Here is a 15182-nt window from a genome sequence, read left to right as displayed (position 1 = left end):
CTCTTGGAGCATACGCTGCGTGGAATAATGGACAGGGCACTTGAGGCAGAACAGAGGCAGGGAGAGGAGGACTTCCTTGCCTCTCAAGGCCCCCTTTATCCAGACAGTGTTCCTGCTGTGCCACCCATCACACAGGAAGAGGATGAGGAGGAGGAAGAGGAGGAGGAGGATGATTGTGTCAGCATGGAGGTGGAGGCTGGCACTCAGCATCAGCATCAGCAGCAGCAGCAGCAGTCTTGTAGGGATGATTTACAGTCCCAAGAAACACGTGGACTTGTACATGGCTGGGAGGAGGTAGCTGCGGATCATGTTGTCCTTAGTGACCCAGAGGACTCCGGACCGAATGCCTCAGCTAACCTACGCTGCATGGCCTCCCTGATCCTGCAAAGCCTGCGGAAGGATCCTCGTATTCTTCGGATCAAGGAGAGGGACCATTACTGGCTGGCCACTCTCCTTGATCCACGGTACAAGGGTAAGGTTGCCGACCTTATCTTGCCATCGCAGAGGGAGCAGAGGATGAGACATCTCCGGGAGGCCTTGCAGAAAGGTCTGTGCAACGCGTTCCCAGAGACTGGGAGGTTACAAACTCCTGGTCCCGGACAACGTGTTGCTGAGGCATCGGTCAGAAGGAGCAGTGGAGAAGGTGGCCGTCTGACTGATGCTTTCAGACAATTTTTTAGTCCGCAGCCCCAAGGTATGATCGGTTCCAGCACCCATCGCCAGCGTCTGATTTACATGGTGCAGGAATACCTAGGGGCAAGGTCAGACTTGGACACCTTTCCCACCGAAAATCCTCTGGCTTACTGGGTCTTGAGGATGGATCACTGGCCAGAGCTTGCACAGTATGCAATTGAGCTACTGGCCTGTCCTGCATCCAGCGTTCTTTCGGAACGCACCTTCAGTGCTGCTGGTGGCTTTGTTACCGATCACAGGGTGCGCCTGTCCACCGAATCAGTTGATCGACTGACCTTCATCAAGATGAATCAGTCTTGGATCACCCACAGCTACCAAGCACCTGAAGCTGATGTAACCGAATAATTTTTTTTGAAATACCACATCCCTTCAAGACTGCCTATGCTGATGCTGAGTGACTGTCCTGTTATGTTGATTGTCTATCCTCTTCCTCCTCCGCTGATATGTTGGAAGAACATTTCTGGTTCTGGTTGATGCCATCAGCCCAATTTTTCTGCCCCTGTTTAACAGGGGCGTTTAAGTACAATTTTTGATGCAATGCTTTGCAGCAGGGCTAATTCCTGCATTAAAACTAGAGTATATGGCAGAGGTTGCAGTGTGGTGGCACCAGCACCAGTGCCTAAGGCCCAATTTTTCTGCCCCTGTTTAACAGGGGCGTTTAAGTACAATTTTTGATGCAATGCTTTGCAGCAGGGCTAATTCCTGCAATAAAACTAGAGTATATGGGAGAGGTTGCAGTGTGGTGGCACCAGCACCAGTGCCTAAGGCCCAATTTTTCTGCCCCTGTTTAACAGGGGCGTTTAAGTACAATTTTTGATGCAATGCTTTGCAGCAGGGCTAATTCCTGCAATCAAACAAGAGTATATGGGAGAGGTTGCAGTGTGGTGGCACCAGCACCAGTGCCTAAGGCCCAATTTTTCTGCCCCTGTTTAACAGGGGCGTTTAAGTACAATTTTTGATGCAATGCTTTGCAGCAGGGCTAATTCCTGCAATAAAACTAGAGTATATGGAAGAGGTTGCAGTGTGGTGGCACCAGCAGCAGTGCCTAAGGCCACATTTTTCTGCCCCTGTTTAACAGGGACATGTAATTACAATTCTTGATATAATATTTCACAGGAGGGCCCCTTCCTGTGCCCACCCAGAGTAACGGTGAGGACTTATAGTGTTGTGGCACCAGCACCACAACCACCAAAGGTCAATTTTTCTACCACTGTTCAACAATGGCATGTAATTACGATTCTTGATATAATCGTTCACAGCAGGGCGCTCCAGCGCCCACCAAGAGTCACTTTGAGGGCTTACAATGTTGTGGCAAAACCAACACCTTGTTCCGCCATTTCTGCAGAGCATATAGGGCAGGCCCCTACTTTCAAACATCCAACTTACAAACATCTCCTACTTGCAAACGGAAGGAGACAACAGCAAGTGAGATGAAAAAAGATGGACGAGAAAACAAATTATACAGGGGTGATAACCCTTCCCTATGTTTTCCAAAAAGCTTAAAAATAGTTTTTTTGACTGGAGCTACACTTTAAAAATGTACCAGTTGAAAATTACAAACAGATTCAACTTAACACAACAAACCTACACAGTCCCTGTCTTGTTTGCACCGCCTGTATACTGCTGTTCTGAGTATATAGGGCCTGGGGGCCACACGCATTTCCTTTTTTTATTATGGGTACAGGGTTCCCCTTAATATGCGTACAAGACCCAAATAGGCTGGTAATGGGCAGGGAGGGCTACCCATGCCATTTTTCTCAATGATTTTCAACCATATTGCAGGAACCAGATATAACATTAAAACCGCAAGCAGTTTTAAATGGTGTTATTTCCGTTTAATGTCATTTTGTGCAGGGACTGTTTTAAACACGGGAAACACGTGGCACTTCACAGGCATACTACAGACACCCCCCAGGCACCATATTTAAAGGAATATTTCACTTTTTTTTTCACTTTAATCATCATTAAAATCAGTGCTCCCGCCAAAACGGCCATTTTTAAAAACATTTTAGGCATTGACCCATGTCCCCTGGGGCAGGAGCCAGGTCCCCAAACCCTTTTTAGGACAGTATCTTGCATATTAGCCGTTAAAATTAGCACTTTTCATTTCGAACGTTCGAGTCCCATAGACTTCAATAGGGTTCTAACGTTCGTTCGAATTTGGGGTCCGTTCGAAAGTTCTGGTGCGAACCGAACCGGGGGGTGTTCGGCTCATCCCTAACCACCAGTACAGAAACAGAAACATCTCTACCCATGAACACTTTATTGCATTGCTGGAACACTGTGCTCAGATGCCTTAGGGATTCATCAATCGCAACCTATTGTTTCATCTACAACCAAATGGATTACAATTAATGTGCTCCAACTAGCTAGCGAAGAAGAACAGATCTGCAATGTGGAACTCTATTGCCATTACTTATAGGAAGCCTATATATATATATAAAACACCAGCAGGAGTTTAGCTCTCTCATTAGAATAACATAGGCTGTCTAGATTACATCTATCTACGCGTGGCCACATATGTAGTTAATTAAAATATCCACTAGGAGGTGACTCCAGATCTGAATATAATTGGAAGGTTTACTTGGTGATGGCCCTGCAGATGAGCAGGTAATTCTCAGCAGTCCCCAAGGGGGCCATGCTACATGTTCATGAAGTTATGTGGCTGCAAGGGGATGTGGAGGCTGTTTTTCATTTGGATAAAGCTTTTCTGTTTGCTGTGTTTCTTTGGTAAAGTGGTTGTAAACTCTAAATCCCTTGAATGGGCCACAACAATCATATTCAATCACTAAACATGTTATGCCTCGTACACACGATCGGAATTCTTGTCGGAAAAAGCTCTGCTGGTTTTCCCGTCGGAATTTCAACTGAGTTCTGCTCAAACTGTCTTACCTACACACGGTCACACCAAATTCCGACTGCCAAGAACACAGTGACATACAACACATACGATGGGACTAAAAAAAGGAAGTTCAATACGTAGTAGCCAATAGCTTCCATCTCGTAGTTAAATCTGTCGGAATTGCATACACACGATTGGAATTTCCAATAGAAAATTTTTCCATTGGGAAAATTGAGAACATGCTATCAAATTTTTGCTGGCAGGAATTCGGCCAGCTAAATTCCGATGGTGCATACACACGGTCGCATTTTCCGATGAAAAGCTCTCATCTGTCTTTTACTGACCAAAATCCTGATCGTGTGTACGCGGCATTAGTATGCCCAAAAAGCTAAAGATCATTTATTTACCTTTCTCTTTTTTTTATGACGTTCCCCTATTATATTTCCCTGCATTAGCAAACACCGTCTGGCCAGTGGGCACGTATGTTTATTCTAGCTCCAGCATGCTTTTGTCACAAGGAGGGGAAGTGGAAGGTGGGACTGAGTGGAGCAGACTGGAGCTGAATGGCTGGATAGAGCAGGGGCTGACAACAGTGGTGAACATGTACATTCTTTTCTAATTTCTGCATCACAGAGGAAGAGGGAAGTGAGACTGGGCGGCGAAGAGCAGAGCTCAATGGCTGCAGAGCGCAGGTACCGACAACGGTACACAGAAGTGTCAGTGAGCAGCCACATTCGGCTGCAGACATCAGCCATTGTCAGTCTGAGAGAGGAGGACTCTTGAATGGCTGGATGAAATTCGTTTTTCTCATAAGCCATTTATAAAACTTAAAAGTGAACAATAAAAATGTTAAAAGAGAGTATTTTTTTTTTTTGAAGAATCATACTTAATTAGCTGGATGCAGCATCTGTCCCCCGCCACCCCTAACACTAAGAACTGAGCGATCAAACACCACCTGAGCAGCTCTCTGCTGGCTGTCAGATAGCAGCTCTCTGCTCTGTCCTCCTGCGCTCACTGGAGTGCTGGGCTGTGGAGGGGGTGGGAGCTGCCAGCTCAGGCTCTCAGCAACTCACTGAAAGGTCGAGCTGGATGCCAGTCCAGGCATGTGGGTGGATCCCAACTCCATTGTCACGATCTTGCCCGAGCCTCGACCGGCTCTTTGACTTCAGCCAAAAGCAGGTCTCAGCCCACTGTCTGCTGAAAATGGGTCACAGGAGTGCAGAACGAACTGAACTTCTGTGATCCACAGGAGAACTACAGCCAAAAATGCTTTGGCTGTACTCCTCCTTTAATGTCTCCTTTAATATAAAAAGATATATAATTTTCTGGCTGGAATTTCACTTTACCTTTGACTTGGCTTTGGGTTGAGTGATAAGTTGTCTAAGGAAAGACCACTTAACCTGTTCATTGACTGAGAAGGAACAATAACTAACTTGGCACCTCTGGAAGAGTCACATGCACTGGGTCATCACGTTTTTGTTGTTGTCAAGTCAAGGCCTTTGTTCTCATCAACATGGGGACCATGTGCTTGCCAGGGTTCCCCCCCCCCCGTGCAAGCCCCCCCCCCCCATGTTGGGTGCTTGTGACCTGGTATAGTCCAGGAAGGAAGAGCTACATGCTTGCCCCCCCCCCATTCCTAGCCACCCAGGTTTAGGGGGCTTGGCATGGATTTCAAGGGGGACCTCAAGAGGTTGAGTTACTAAATGCAAATAAACTGTGCACTTTGTAGAAGGCAGCGGTCCTCTGCAAGTGCAGTTGTTCCAGAACTTAGTAAATGAGGTAAGGCTTCCCTTTGCAAAGGTTACCCAATCAGGTGTAAGTAAAAACATGATTTTGCTTATACGTGATTGGATGATGGAAGTTAGCAGAGCTTCTGCTCATTTACTAAGCTCTGGAGCAATTGCACTTTTGCCTTTAGTAAATCAACCCCTCAGGGTCTGGTAATTATTTTGGGGGATATTTTTTTTTCCATTCTTGCTTGCGGATGTGCTACAGCAAAAACGACATTTACAAAGAAAAACATGTTATGCCAGTGTAGCACCCTCTAGTGTTGTTAGACTGCTACACTAGTCAGGTTTTCTGTAGTGTAGGTACTTTTCAGGTTTGGCTGGCAACCAAGCCTATTTGTTTGATCTGGGTTGGGAGTGACTCACAGCAGAGCTGGGTGACTCACATGCAGAATCACTGAGACCTCCCACTTCTTTCTAGAACATGCTGGAATCTTCTGTAAAGGAAGGAGGAGACAAGAGGAGAGGTGAAGCTGCATGGAGTATTCTAAGGAGCCCTGACTAATCCCCAACCTGGATTGGCAGGGGGCAGGCCTTCTTAAATACTTTGGGTCAGCCCAGTTGGTGAGGAGTTTTTCGGGTGGAACCTGGAGATGGAGTGCTAGGCTGTCATGGCCTTGGAGGGATCTCCCCAGTCTGGGGGGGGGTGACCTTGGGCCCGAGCTCGGGTTTGTGGAAGGCAAGACCTTCTCACAACCCAAGGAAGTTTCCTGGAAAGGAGGCACGGGAGCACGGAGAGGACAGCAGGATATCACTGCCAGGCAAGTCTCCAGGGAGGAACAACAGGTCGCAGCCAGGAGGGCTGGTGAGTGATACACACAATCAGGGGGACTGGGAAGACATGCCTGAGAGGACTGGGAGAGTGCAGTCTTGAATGGGCGCAGAGCCAGTGGAGTGGACAGTGGTGTCACGGGCAGTAAAGAGAGACAGCTGCAGCCAGGAGGGCTGGCAGGGTCTGAAGATGTTGAACTGGGATCAGTAGCCATGTGGACAGCTAGCACTAGGGCTACCTACATTTTTGCTACACCAAAGTCAGGCCTAATATAAAATGCTAGCTGGTCCTGGAAGTAAGGAATCAAGTGATGCACTGAAGAGTGAGACCAGCACTCAAGTGAGGTGCTGAAGAGTGAGATCAGTAGTCAAGTGATGTGTTGGAGGAAGAGAAGAAGTTATATATACATTGAGTGTATATGGTTTCAGTCCCTACAGTGTCTTTTTGATCAACTGGGCATCTCATATCTACCCTATCCCCATCCAAGTTGAATTCCTCCAATAAACAAACAAAAAAAAAAACAAAGTGCTTGGACTGTTTCAGGTCTTCTAGATGCTTGAGGATTGTGTGTCTGGCTGGGCAGGGTGAAAGACAGACCACAACAACCAGCAGCCCCCAGGGGTAGCGCTACATCAGCTTCTTAAAAAACAAACAAAAAAAACACAATCCTTTCCAAATGTCCATCAAGATACACGAGTCAAAGTAATTTGCCAACAATTTTATAACTTTTGTACTTTATAAACATCAGTACTACTTCAGCACTTTCTGTATATCAAAGATCACAGAGATGCCCTCACAGTCAGGATTAGGACACCCCCTAGGCATTTTATTTAAAGGAACTGGATATTTTTACTGTTTCACTTTAAGCATTTAAAAAAATGTATTGTTCCTGGAAAATATTTTTTTTTTTTTCATATTGCCCAGAGCAGTGCCCACCCTATCATGTTATTTTTTGACACCACCTTGCCTATTACCGCAGAAAATAGGACTTTTTAGCTTGACAGATTCAATTCCCATTGATTTCAATGGGGTTTGGGTTCAGGATCTGCCAAACCCTGCTGGATGATGCCCATCACTAGTCCTAAAACTGCAACACACATATCTACAAGATCATTGATTGTATGTGACTAAAATGACTGAATTGCATAAAATTGGTACAAAGACCCTTTATTTGATCGATTTAGTTGGCTTTCCCAAGTTTGATATTGGCACATTGAGGAATGTTAGATTGATTGAATATATGCATGTAATACAAAAACATGAAATTATTGTTTTTTTGTTACTGTATGTATTGCATTTTACTGTGTGGGTTGCATTAATCAATATTTTAATTAATGAATAATGGCTTATTTTTAATCACTCATACCTAGGTCAGCTATAAATCAATACATGAATGACCAGCTCTAGGCTCTGCACTGTATTAAACTCTCTAACCTTACTATAAGGTAACTAGTCCACTTTCTATATTCAGAAAACGATAGTAATTTTTAATGAATGGCTAACACAAGAGATACAATACAGGGAAGATGTTAGAAGATGTCTAACCTTATTACATAGGACACATTTGCTTTTCTTTTTTTATAAAGCACCACTCTTTTAACTTCCATTAACTCCATTGCCTTTCCATGTTCTACTTGATAAATAATGCGTATGTTAGAATTACTTGTATTGCATTAAACAGAGATAAATGTATCCAGTATGTATTTAGGGCAGACTGCATTACTTGACAGCCTGTTTAGCTAAAGGATTATATAGGCTATTGTTAGATAAAATGACCTATATAACATTTTCTTGTATGTTTTATTATTTATTCTACATGATAGTGTTCATTTTAAAGAGAAAGTGCAATAACAGTGCAATAACAGTTTATAAGATGCTATGCAGAGAATTTAATCTATCTATCTCTCTCTCTATCTATCTATCTATCTATCTATCTATCTATCTATCTATCTATCTATCTATCTATCTATCTATCTATCTATTAATCATTAAAGCAGAACTAATTTCATATTTTCATATATAGCAAGTGCATCTCCAGTCTCTAGTAAGCTATTCTTGACTGATTTGCTGTTGTTTGCAGAACTCAGGAGTGACTAATTCTCATACCCCTCTATGGCTCTATACAGATTTTTAATGAAAAAGAGACAGTCTGAAAGAAAACATCTTCTGTTGTGCTCAATTTGAAAAGACCTGTAATGTTCTGTGACATGAGTGAAAACGATATTAAATATTTATTTGTAAAATAAAGATTTTATATAAATAGCAAAACAAAAACATATAAATCATCTGTTTAACCAGTATATGATGCACAAGCATGCCAGAAACATCCACAGTTCTTGTTCCTGTGAATGATGCCTAAAATAATATCCTGTTTAACAATGTCTTGCCCTTCTGTTCTTAGCCACATTATTTTTTGATATTTTAATGTTTTTTTAATTATTTTTTTCTCAATTTATAATGAAAAATGTATATGAAAACACATTAATGACTTGCTGACTTGTCAGCAATTGCTTATACTATGAGAATGGCTGCAGCTGTAGCCATGGTTCTGGTACCATTTGTTCATTGATCAGCTTGTAAAAGTGATCTGGGTGGCTTTACATCCACCTGATCACTTTTACAGCACTTTGAATGGCCCCTCCCGCCTCTGCTTGTGATGGTTCACGGGGTGCCCAGGACTGCAGTGAACATTTGGGACAGCTGCCCACTGACGAGATTTAGGAACATCCATTCCTGATCCCCTCTGTGATGAATGAACCCAGAGGTAATAATACATTTGTCACCTTCAATTTAAGAGCTCTCATTCCCTGGCTGCTACAGCCAGGAAAGCAGCTAAAAAAATAAAGTCTGTGCTTGGTTAGTTGCTTTGAAGGGTCACCTTAATGTCTCCATAATGAGTACCTGCCAACTGCCCAAAGATATCTCAAGGAGGCTTATTCGCCACCTGGTGAAAGCAATTAAGTTAAATTAAACATATTTAAAAAGTACAAAAAAATGTAAATAAAATGAATAAAAATAATGTAAAAAAAAAAATTAAAAGCATCCCTTTCCTCCCACACATACATGCAAATGCAAACTCAATTTTTCATGGTGATACTTCACATGTGTGGGGCAATTAACATTTATTTATGCTTGCTGGCCTTACACATGCAAGGTATTGCCACAAACATTAGAGTGAAAGCAATCCCTCTGGTGCCCTAATTCATGATTAACTCTAAAATAATAATCTATTAAGGATTTTAAAGTGTAATCTATGGACAATTTTAGGTACTTTTAGTTTATCACCATTTCACAGGTGTGCACAATTTTAAATTTGGACAAGTTTAGTATCTGTTGACTTGAGACAACAAAATCTGCAGTTGATAAACGGCTGTGCAAATATCTAATGCTGCGTACACACGATCGGAATTATGGTCGGAAAAAGGTATTCTGCTCAAGCTGACTTGCCTAAACACGGTCACACCAAAGTCCGACTGCCAAGAACACGTTTACGTACACCACACACAATGGGACTATAAAAGGGAAGTTCAATAGCCAGTGCGCCACCCTTTGGGCTCCTTCTGCTAATCTTGTGTTTATCTTGTGTTTTTCAGCTTTTGTGCTTTTCAGATTGCTCTGCAGTTTGTGCTTGTGGGTTCATATCTGGTTTTCAGTGAGTGAAGTCAGTTCACATTTGTTTGTCTGTGCGTGCTAGTTATAGTAGTACTGTATTTGATTCTCAGTGCATTCTTGTCCACTTATTTCTGATTTTCAGCTCGTTCTTTCAGGCCTTGCTGTTTTTCAGTGCTTTCTGTTTAGTTCATTCTAACCAGCTGACTGTTTTGAAGCCATGTTACGGGTACGTGCTCATCGTAGAGTTTGTGCTGTGTGGGGGCTTGGTGTTGGGCTTCAAGCTTTGACACAAGCCCAGTCCATGAACAGGACGAGGAGGAGTTCATGGACCAAGAATTGGTTACTCCAGCATGACCATTTCTCGCACATGCCCTTGCTTCGTAAGATCCAGGAGAATAATCCTGATGATTTTAGGAATTATCTCAGGATGACGGACCCCATTTTTCACCATCTGTTGGCCTTGCTGACCCCTTATATCAGCTGGCAGGATACCTGCATGAGGCAAGCCATCACTCTGGAGCAGAGGCTAGTTGCCACGTTATGGTACTTGGCAACTGGGAGAAGCCTGCAGGACCTCAAGTTCTCAACAGGCATCTCCCCCCCGGGCTATGGGGATCATTATCCCAGAGACCTGTTCTGCCATCATTCAGGGCCTGCAGAAGGACTATATGAAGGTAAGTTTTCTCCTTTAGCATCACATTCTATGTATTTAATGTTTGCTAATGTATTGTATTTATTTCATCATTCCATAATTACCCTGATTGTAATATGCTGTGAATGTTCCCTTTATCTTCATGCATGTTGGATTTTTTTAATGCTCCTTGTTTGGTCCTTCATGCATATTTGCCTTCACTAACCTCCCCAGCATGCTCTCCTGGGCCCATATACACCTAGAGTCTAGTCACTTAGCAATGTATATTGTCAGTTCCATTGTAGTGCTTACCCTAAAAACCCCCTAAAATGTGTACAAATGTTATTGTTGTCCTTAAATTCATGCATAGTGCCAGAGGCTTTTTTTTTTTGGTGCTCAAAATCATTTGGAACCCTCCCTACCCCCCAACCGCTAAGTCAGCTGATACAAATCCTCTATCTGCTGACGTTGCCAAACCCATACACGCTATACCTACTACCTCTTTTGTGGTCATATTTATGAATGAATTCACCAAAGCATGTAGTGCAAGGGCCTGCCTGAATAATTTCAAATGGTACCGTTTAAAGTTGTGTTCTCCTATTATCTTGATAGGTAATTGCAGAATCTAAAAATGTGCTTCCATTTTTTTTTATATTTTTAGATTAATATTATATAAGCAAAAGGGGGGGAATTTGGGACTTTAAATGAAGCAAAACATAATGCTTCTATCCCGATAATCGATAGAAATTGAAGGGGGGTTGGGACTTTAAATGAAGCAATTGTATAGTAAAAATGAACAGTAAATAAGTAATATTTAAATATTTAATTGATGACATTCATCTACAATCATAAAGAGTATAAATTTATTTCATATATATACATAATGCACATAAAACATAGACATAATTAGAATAATACAGTCAAAATGGCACATGATCAATGTCAAATAAATAAATATGTAAAAAGGAGAGAATGATTTAAAAAATAAAGTAAATAAAAAATAGTGATAAAAATAAAAATAAAAATATAGAAAAAAAGATATAAATGCTATGGCACAAAAATGCCACAGCAACAGACCCAAGACTGGCACGTGTACCCACAAGGTAATATATAAGTCTATTGGCTAATATAAAAACAATATCATAGAGTATTGATAATAACTAGGTAGGGATCAATCCATATGGAATACAACTGTGTTATTTAGTATAGCTCGTATAGCTCGGCGCGTTTCGTGGATTTTTCCACTCATCAGGAGCAGATGCACCAGAGATTCCTGTAAAGGTATATAAAATATGTCAATATTTAAAATAGAATTATACATGATGTTGTATGCCAATAGAGGGCTCACCGAACAAACTCACCAACCCAGATAGCTATGTGGACGTGGGGAGGAATGGATATTGGATGGAGGAGTATTTGCCCGAACTGAGTTCTACAAATGTCTCAGGAGTGGTGGCTTGCCACCCCTGGAGGAGAACGTTGAAGGACTGCCATTTGTCTTAGTCGCAGATGAGGCATTCAGTCTGGGTAACCATATAATGAGGCCATTGCCCCAGAGGACCCTCACGCCGGAGAAGAGGGTTTTAATTACCAGCTGGCCAGAGCCAGAAGAGTCATGGAGACCACATTTGGAATCCTGGCCAGCCGGTTCCGCCTGTTTCAAACGGCCATAAATATGGCGGAGTACAAACTTAATCACCTGTTATCTTGCTGAATCCTGCACAACATTTTAAAACAAAATAATCCGAATTATGTTGCCTCAGTTGGGCCTGAGGCTGGACTTCAGGAAACAGTGACAGCCCTGGAAGCGGCCCGTCCTGGCTTGCCCCCCCCCCCCCCAAAGCTCCTGTAAAGTGTGTCAAAATTATTTGGACTATTTTTCAGGTGGGGGGGCTATTGCTTTGCAGCACATTTGGAATACATTTTATATTTAATCAGCTAAAATCTTGTTTTGGATTTACTGCCTGTGTTTCTTTTTGCTGTCTTGTACAGTAGGTTCTTCTAGTGCACTTGTAGTGCCAAGTGGTTTTTCCCTTTTTAAATAACACCCATTGTCACTGGAAACACCAACTTCAACACAAAAACTGGTATTGACCACTGAAAGAAGAAGCCACACATTGTTGAGTATAAATATTTAAATGAAATTGTGCTGCACTAGAGGAGAAAAGAGAAGGGATGAGGGGGAGGGGAGAGAAAAAAAAGGGGGGGAGGGGGAAAGAGGTGGGGGAAACAGGGATCGGTGTGTCAAAGCTGAGGCTAATTCATATCAGATAAACACAAGAGTGTAGAAAACTCATAAATGTGATATAAAAATTCAGATCACAATCTATCTATATAAGTGGACTCTTTCCGGTGCAAAAGTGCTTAAATAAATTGAGTTCAAAATCAATAAATATAGCAATAAATATAAACAGAGAACTGTATGATCAAAATAAGATAAAAACCAGGAAAAGCTCAAAAAAATTGTCCATATAGGCTAATGCCATATAGAGTGCAACGTTGTGATAATCCAAAAGAGAATACATATAAAGTGCAAGTGCCAGTATTAGTAATGTTCGTGCAAACACTGCAAACAATGTGCAAACTCCGCAATGCAATGCTACGATTGTCCGTGCAAATTGCATAAAAATTGTGTGGTAATCTTCAAATAACTTGGGATATCCTAAATTAAGTGCTAGTGCTCCCAGGTAGTGAAACAGGAGAGAGAGGGTGATACTCCTTTCCTTTCTTTCGTTTGTTAAGTGAATGGGTGTCCCCTTAACTTACTGCTGTAAGGTTAAAGCTTAAAAGTAAATTTTGGAGCTCTTGTGTGTCCCCAAGCGGAGTTTCTCCATAGCAGTTTCACTAGTATCTGGTCATCTCTGGGTACACTTGGGGTGAAAATACAATCTCTCTTTTCTCATTAATGTAATGGATGGACCTCATAAACAGAGCAAAATGGATGCTTGATATTGTAGTATTGTTTAAAAACTTTTTTATTGTAATAAAATGACAGGGTACTCACATTTAAAATCAATAAAATGAGCAGAAACAAAGATGAGCGGCGAGCTCGTAAACATCACTTCCGGTATCTCGTTTTCCATTAAAAAAACGAGATACCGGAAGTGATGTTTACAAGCTCACTGTTTGTCTTTGTTTCTGCTCATTTTATTGATTTTAAATGTGAGTACCCTGTCATTTTATTAAGTGTACACAGACATGAACAGATACTAGTGAAATTGCCCTGGGGATACCCCGCTTGGGGACACACAAGAGCTCCAAAATCTACTTTTACGCTGTAACCTTACAGCAGTAAGATAAGGGGACACCCATTCACTTAACAAACGAAAAAAAGGAAAAGAGTATCACCCTCTCTCTGCCATTGCACTACCTGGGAGCACTAGCACTTTTTCTGGGATATGCCAAGTTATCTGAAGACTATCACACAATTTTTATGCTGTTTGCACAGACACTCATAGCATTGCATTGCGGAGTTTGCACATTGTTTGCAGTGTTTACACGAACATTACTAACATTGGCACTTGCACTTTATATGTATTTTCTTTTGGATTATCACAACATTGCATTCTATATGGCATTAGTCTATATGGACAATTTTTTTGAGCTTTAAATGAAATGTTTCCTGGTTTTTATTTTATTTTGGTCATACAGTTCTCTGTTTATATTTATTGTTATATTTATTGATTTTGCACACAATTTATTTAAGCACTTTTGCCCCGGAAAGAGTCCACTTGTATAGATAGACTGTGATCTTAATTTTATATCACATTTATGAGTTTTCTACACTCTTGTGTTTATCTGATACGAATTAGCCTCAGTTTTGACACACCGATCCCTGTTTCCCCCACCTCACCCCCCCCCCTTCCCCCCTCTACCCCCCTTTTTTTTTCTCCCCCCCCTCCCCCTCCTCCCTTCTCTTTTCTCCTTTAGCACAGCACTATTTCATTTAAATATTTTCATTTATTTTGGGTTTGAATAACCCTTTTCAGTGCATGCAGCAATACTCTCCCTTACCCATCTAATTGGTTGGTGCAGAGATACCTCTATTTTACTTTTATTGTTGAGTATAAAACCTTTTACTCCGTACACATTCACATGTGAGTTGTAAAAAAATTTTTTAAATGTAACAAATTTTGAGTTATCAAAATAATTTGTTTTTTGTTTTTTAGGTTACATAAACAGCCACGTTTCAAAACATAACATACACGACTCTGGAACTTACAAAGTTCAACACTGAAAAACTTAAGGCAAGATCAGACATTATATTGTCCAAAATATGTGGATCTTGCCTTCAACAGATGAGGTGATGTCATCCCTGTAAAAGCCAATTTTTGAAGATGCACACAATTTGGGAGTCAAACTGGGGATTTCCATCCTGATCCCATGCATAATGTCAACATGTGCTATCTCCCATCATGGGGGATCAATGGACATGTTTTGGGGGTGCAACCACTTCCTCTCTCATACTTGAAAACACATATTTCTTATTTATTTTTAATTTTTTTAATATCTCTTTATTAGTTTTTTTTTTACATATCCATTATACATTTCACCATTTACATTCATCGCTCTCTTATGAGCTTCCATAAAATCCATTCATAGTAATTTCTTCAAATACTACAAAATTATACATATACATTTATACATCCATATCCCTCTTAACCCTTTTTTCTTTTCCCTTTTGTGGCTTGCCCTATCTCCATGCTGTTTTATCCTGATGCCGTTATGAAATTTTCTATCCAGCTTACCTATTTCTCTCCATGTCCTCTACTTCAATATGTTTGCCTATATAATGGTAGATTACTATTTATTACGTTTCTTCTAATTCAGCACTATTGTCTTTCT

The sequence above is a fragment of the Lithobates pipiens genome, unplaced genomic scaffold, assembly GCF_037356315.1.
Source record: "Lithobates pipiens isolate NorthernLeopardFrog02 unplaced genomic scaffold, aLitPip1_a1.2 Scaffold_3, whole genome shotgun sequence".
NCBI classification, from domain to species: Eukaryota; Metazoa; Chordata; class Amphibia; order Anura; family Ranidae; genus Lithobates; species Lithobates pipiens.
The sequence above is the reverse complement of the archived record's forward strand: the minus strand, read 5'-3'. Positions refer to the sequence as shown.